The following is a 7,533-nucleotide window of genomic DNA, read 5'->3' on the forward strand; positions in this document are numbered from 1 at the left end:
AGGCATCCTACAAGAAAACAGACTTAGCAGGAAGAATTCTACAATGGGCAGTCAAAATCAATCTTCGACATAAAGCTCAGACAGCCATCAAATCATAGTATTTGGCCGACTTTATTACAGAGTACACTGACACCCCGGAAACTCCTACAAAATGGAAACTCTACATGGATGACTCTTCAAACAAAACCGGGAGTGGTACAGGTGTAATTATAGAAAAGCGATCAGGGAAGCCAAATCAAGCCAAATGACCAAGCTGAATACGAGGCACTACTGGCTGGTTTAAGGCTAGCTAAGAAGGTAGGAGCTTACCATGTCCAATGACTCACAAGTAGTCACCTCACAAATAGAAGGGAGCAACCAAGCTGAGGATCCCACCACAAAAAATACCTCGGGTAATTCGGGGGACCCTGGACAAAATCAGAGAACAGCTCAGACAATTCAGGGGACCCTGGATAAAAATAGAAAACAGCTCGGACATTTCGGGGAATATGAAGTCTGACACATACCTCGGGAGCAGAATGCCCGAGCTGATGCATTTTCAAAACTAGCCAACACCAAACCAGGGGGCAATAACAGAAGCCTCATCCATACCACATTACAAGACCACAACAAGGAAGGAAAACAAACCCTCTCCTCAGAGTCCGGCGACACCAGCTCATAATTCTTTTCCTCATCCCTATCCCTACAAATTCAGAGGAACCTCCTAAGTCGCACATAGTACTCAGGGTCAGCCACAGTAACACGTATTACAACTATGGAATCCAGTCAATCAGACATGCCGACCGAGATCTTAGTAGACATCTCAGCAATATTTTTTCAAGAATACATAGGTCAACCATGAGGTTATTACCAAACAACTCGGACAAATAATGGAAACAACTCGGACAATAACAGCAAAACATCAAGTTTCAGATACAGCAGTAAAAGGGAAACCCCAGGACTCACACGAAAGTCCAGGGGCACCCTTTGGAGGCAACAACAGGGCAAGAACACAGAGAAGAGAAGCCGACAATCTATACCCAAACAGTCCGAACACCTCTCAAACAAAAGGTCAAAACAAAAGCTAGAACTTTTGTACAAAGGGAGTCAGGCAACAATGAAAAGAAACAGGAACAGCGACCAAATCCTAAGCAAAACACACATTTTCCTCAAAGGCGAATACGCAAACTTTTTGCAGAAAGAACCAAAGTTCTTCAGATCAAAAGGGAGTTTGGGCTAAAGAGCTCCCACAAGTCCTATGGGCATATCGGACAACTCCACACTTCACCATGCGGGAATCACCCTTCCGATTGACTCGCAGAGTGGAGGCAATGATCCCAGTAGAGATCGAAGAAGGATACCCTAGAATGATCCTCTACAATAAAGAGGTCAACTCCCAAATCCAAAGGGAAGAGCTCGACCTACTCCCAGAAGTCTGAGAAAGAGCTCGGATCAGGGAAGAAGCGTTAAAACGTCGCATGGCCTTAAAGTACAAACGAAAGGTAATGCAGAGAAGCTTCGCCAATAATGACCTCATCCCAATCTGAAATGATATCAGAGCAAGTCGACCGGGAGAGGAAAAGCTAGCAACTAATTGGAAAGGACCCTGCCAAGTCACGGAAGTACTGGGGAAAGGTCGCCACAAAGTGTCCGACCTCGAGGGGCGAGAGCTACCAAGGTCATAGCATGCCTGCAAAAGGTGCCAGACCAAGATCTAAAAGATTGCCCGACCTAGAAGGGTAAGCACTAACATGTACACACTCTTATTCATATCTTCATTTTATTGTTTAAAAGTTCGCAGATTTCCTAAAAAGTTTCCTACCAAAGACGTCCGATCACGACAAAGGTCGGCAAGGTGAAAACCAAATTCACCGCCCGATCACGACAAAGTCGGCAAGATAAAAACCAAATTCATCGTCCGATCACAAGCGACAGGTCGGCAAGGCAAAAACCAACTTCATCGCCCGACCATGATGAAAACCAAATTCATCGTTTGATTTTGACAAAGGTCGACAAAGTGAAAACCAAATTCACTGTTCTACAAACTCCCAAGACGCATTAATCTGAAGCATTCATCGTCCGATTATAAAGCAACAGATCGGCAGAAAGTGAAAAACAAATTCACTGCACGACCACGATAAAGATAACCGTCCGATAAAGGTGAAAACGCGATTCACCTAAAGGACGATCTAAATATGCCAACCATTTTCTACAAATCGGCAAAGATGAATACAGAATAATGTAAGAAGTTATCGAAAGCAATCCAAAAAAGAACCTGACGAGGTCTTATGGATAGCTAATATAATAACTTAAAGACTGGCCGACGTTCGGAAGTCGGACCAAGTCAACCCAAGTTATAAGTAAACCCTGGAAAGAGGTCTGGCCAACCTTATTAAAGAGGATTACTTTAACTTAGAAGGGCCTGACATAACAAAGTCAGCCCAAAACAAAAAGTTATACAAGTAGTCCCTGAAAGAGATCTGACAAAGATCCAAGAAAGAGGACTACAAAAAATAACTTAAAGGAGACCGACATAACCAAGTCGGACTCCTACCACTAAAAAGTTATACAAGTAGTCCCTGAAAGAGATCTGACAAAGATCCAAGAAAGAGGACTACAAAAAATTACTTAAAGGAGACCGACATAACCAAGTCGGACTCCTACCACTAAAAAGTTATCAAAGTAAATCCCTGAAAGAGATCTGACAAAGATCCAAGAAAGAGGATCACAAAAATAACTTAGAAGAGATCGACCTAACGAAGTCGGTCAACAAAAGTTATAAAAGTAATCCCTGAAAGAGACCTGAACAAGGTCCAAAAAAGAGGATTACAGAAATAACTCAGGAGAGCCCCGACACGACGAAAGTCGGCCCACAACACAAAAGTTATAAAAGTAATCCCTGAAAGAGACCTGAACAAGGTCCAAGAAAGAGGATTACAGAAATAACTTGGAAAGCTACAGATTGGACCGGCAAGAAGAAATCGGACCAACAAAAGCTACAGCTTGGACCGACAAGGAGAAGTCGGACCAACGAAAGCTACAACTTGGACCGACAAGAAGAAGTCGGACCAAAGAAAGCTACAGCTTGGACCGACAGGAAGAAGTCGGACCAATGAAAGCTACAGCTTGGACCGACAAGAAGAAGTCGGACCAACAAAAAACGTGTGCTAAAACGGACATAGCTCCGCCCAAAAAGCCTCGGCTCCACGACAAGGCTATCAAAATTGTTCAGACTGACTAAAAAGTGTTCTACACTAAAAAATCGTCGGACAAGTTAGCCCCAAGGACCACCTCGACCAAGCAGAAAGGGGACAAAATCAGAAGTGATCAAAAGAGGTCGAACAATAAAGTACCAACACTCTACAAAGATCCACAAAAAGGGACAAAGACATCTCGCAAATGGCCAGAGAAAGGCCAGGAATGCTTTGCTAAAAGGTACGAAGTCTTGAAAAAAGACACTACTTAAAAGGCAAAGGCACAAATCAAAACGGCGCTAAAAAGTCATCCAAACAAACTGTAAAAAGGTTCCCCATCGGAACACTACCTAAAAAGTTGTTGGATTATGACTAAAAAGCCCGAACAGCGAAGACAAGCAAGTCGGAAGAAGGCTGAAAAGTCCCCTCAACAAAGTAAAAGGGGCAATACCAGACTCGCACAAGGAGAAACTACTCAAAGATCGACCAAAGTCAGGATGCTTGAGCACGACTTCCCCGAAGAGATCAAAACTCTGAAAGCCGTGTATCACGGAAAAGTCCGAACTCAAGCAGGGGCAAAGTCATACAGATCGACGTCAGCTAAAGAAGAGGCGCAAGTACGACTTCAAAAAAGAACAAGCCAAAAGGTTGGGAAACAACTTAGGGCTTAAATGCGCTTAGCCAAAAAGGATACAACTCCACTCAATGAAGGCACAATCTCAAACAGGGCTACGAACATCATCCAAGACTAAAAAAGAAGGTTCTATATAAAGAACACTAAAAAGTCATTGGACAAATCACTAAAAGTCCGGATATCAAGCCGCAAGGACAACTTCACCAAAGCAGAGGGTTGTCAACACAAACTTAAAGCAAGGCGTGATCCAGAAGGCAAGGGTAGAAAACCCACGCTACCACTCAAAAGAGGTTGGACTGTGAAGTACCAAACCTCTAGAAAATCTGCAAGATTGCAAAGCAATGAAGAAACAAGCAAGACAGATGCTTGAGCACTACTTCCAAAGAGATCGAAGCTCTGAAAAGCACGATATCATGGAAAGATCAAACTCAAGCAGGGGCACTGTTCATACCCTGGGTCAAGTTGTCCGACCCGGGATGTTTAGCAACAAGCCGACCGACCTCTTCAGGTCAGACTATCCGACCTCTTCTCAAAGAGCTCAGCCAATGCTCGACCTCTTCTCAAAGAGCTCGGCCAAATCGCCAAAGGAGCCCAAAGCAGGCCCAAAATGAAGGAACACAGCCCAATCTAAAGGCAGCCAAAGCCCAAAAAGATAAAGGCGGTTCCCCTAAAGATAAGATGACTTCACTCAAAGATAAGATAAGATAAGATAAAGATAACTATCTTATCTCCAGAGAGGTCACTCCTCACCATTATAAATACACTGGAGTACCCAGGTATAACTCATACTCTGATTCTACTCGATACCTGTTTAATACCCTTGCTAACTTAAGCATCGGAGTCTCTTGCAGGTACCCCCCACCCTCCGGGGATGAAGGATCAGCACCATCACCAAGTCCTACAAGTCGGACACGGCGGCTCCAGCCACCATCAACAAGTCGGACACAACAGCTCCGACCAGTACAGAAGATCTCGTCCGAGATCGACCTACAGTTTCAGGTAACCCTCGGAACACTATCCTTTTAAGGTAGGTTTTGATGGCCTCCGAGGCTTTATAACTTTGTAGATTATGTGCATGTTTGGGCGCCATTATTTTGTTAAAAAAAGATCTTTTTTTAATGAAAAAAGATCTTTTTTATTTTTTAACGTGTTTGGCAAATTTTTAGTAGTAAAAGTAAAAGCACTAGTAAAATCAAAAAAAGATCTTTTTTGAGAAGTTGTAATTTACATCTTTTTTTAAAAGATCTTTTTTCTTTAAAAAAAAGATGTTTTTCATGTAATAAATAAACAAAAAAGTACTTTTATATTGTTATACCCAAACATAATTGATAGATAAAAAGACCTTTTTACATGAGATATCCAAACATAAAATTACTTTTACTTCTCTATAAGATCTTTTAAAAAAAGATAACTCGAAAAAAAATCTTTTCTTAGAAGCTCACCCAAACAAGCCCTATATCAAGGTTTTTGACTTGTTATCTCTTCTGTTTTCTGAGAATGTTGGAACCTTGTAGCTCGACCTCTTTGGATTGCTTTGTATGTATTGTTTATAGCTTGGATCCTTTGAGGTTGTGTCTGTGTGGGTCCGACTTGTTTCTCGGTTTTCTCGCTTTTGTACGTATTTTTGGCACTCCGTAACCGATTCCTTTGCGTTGGTCCCCTTCTAAGTTATTTTTGTAATCCCCTTTCTTGGACCTTTATCAGGTTTCTTTCAGGGATTACTTTTATAACTTGTTTTGTATGAGATCGACTTCGTTAGGTCGATCTCTTTCTAACTTATTTTTGTAATCCTCTTTCTTGGACCTTTGTCAGGTCTCTTTCAGGGATTACTTTTATAACTTTGTTTTGTAGGAAACTGACTTCGTTAGGTTGATCTCTTTCTAAGTTATTTTTGTAATCCTCTTTCTTGGACCTTTGTCATGTCTCTTTCAGGGATTACTTTTATAACTTTGTTTTGTAGGAAATCGACTTTGTTAGGTCGATCTCTTTCTAAGTTAAAGTAATCCTCTTTAATAGGGTTGGCCAGACCTCTTTCTAGGGTTTACTTATAACTTGGGTTGACTTGGTCTGACTTTTGAATGTCGGCCAGTCTTTAAGTTATTATTTTAGCTATCCGTAAGACCTCGTCAGGTTCTTTTTTGGATTGCTTTCGATAACTTCTTACATTATTCTGTGTTCATCTTTGCCGATTTGTAGAAAGTGGTTGGCATCTTTAGATCGTATTTTGGGTGAATCGCGTTTTCACCTTTATCGGACAGTTATCTTTATCGTGATCGTGCAGTGAAATTGTTTTTCACTTTCTGCCGATCTGTTGCTTTATAATCGGACAATGAATACTTCAGATTAATGCGTCACTCAAAAAACTTCAAATAAGATGCACAACTGTATATATTAGAAAATATGAACATGATTCACCTATTAAAGGACAAACAACAAGCACAATTCCTGTTTTGGCCAGTGCAGGAATCTGATAACACATCGACTTGCCTCCTCTAGTAGCCATAAGACAAAAACAATCTCTTCCTGCACCAAAAGAGGGGGTGAGAAGGTAATTGGCATTCTATCAAAAAATGAAAATCCCAAATTATCCATTTACCGAATTCAAAGAACATGAGTTCATGATTTCAAATCCTTTTTTAATTTCTTTTCTTTCATATCCAAACCGTTTATCAGAGTAGGACACTGATATAAAACTTGCTTCATGTCCTTTACTTTTTTCTTTCTAGATTTGCAACCAAAACATTGTTAAAAGAAAAGTGTCAAGCTAATTTAACCAATCAAACTGAAAAGTGAGACCTATAAAAAAATGCAGAATTCAATTTCCTATTATTTCTCAGCAACCAAACAGTAACGGAAACTAAAAAATAAAAAAAAGGAGAGATTTTTGCAAAAATAAACCTGAGAGAACAGCACAGAAGTTTCACCAAAATGCCATCGCAGAAGCTTCACCAAAGCTTCCTTGCCGCATAGAACCTTCATCTGGTTCGCATTGTCGCTTTTTGCGTCCCTCAACAGCAATACTGCTTTTCTCTGCATTTCAATTCCAACCTGGAGGGTGAAAAAAAACGAAAACAGAGGATCGATTAATTGATCACTCGAATTTGAAGAAGAGGATCTCGAGATATGTTCATCTATACAAAATTGATAGCAATTAACCACTAATCGACACTGTTTCAAATCGAATTTCGAGACCAGAGTAAGACACTGCACAATAACGCGTTTGGAATGAAAAATTAGTGAGAGAAACAAGGGATGGAGTTAGGGCTAACCTGGTTAGTGGAGTGCGAATAGATCAAAAGATTAAAGATCTATGCAACCCTATATATAAAGTGCTTGATTCGATTTGATTCGGTTAATGGAGAAGCTGGTCTTTGCCAGAGAAGAAGTTACCAACGGAGTCAACTATCATTCCGAGCTTCGCTTCAAGCTTCGCCATTCAAAAATAACCACCGAGTTTCCACCGAGTTGAGATGAGTTTCACGAATCGCTGCAGACGCGACGAGAGCGGTGGCAGAGGGAGCCTGTGCGACGCAAGGGATGACAGAGATAGATCCTGCGATGCGAGCGGCGGCGACAGGGGCGGAAGAAGCTGGTGCGACGGAGAGAAGGAGCAACTCGGTGAGGGAGATTTGTGTGGAGTGTGAATGGATCGAGATGGTAGGAATATAACTAGGGTTAACTCAATATTTCCGACGGAAAATTTTAAATTACAGACGGATTTTTCGT

Source organism: Arachis stenosperma, chromosome 3 (genome assembly GCF_014773155.1).
Source record: "Arachis stenosperma cultivar V10309 chromosome 3, arast.V10309.gnm1.PFL2, whole genome shotgun sequence".
Lineage (NCBI taxonomy): Eukaryota > Viridiplantae > Streptophyta > Magnoliopsida > Fabales > Fabaceae > Arachis > Arachis stenosperma.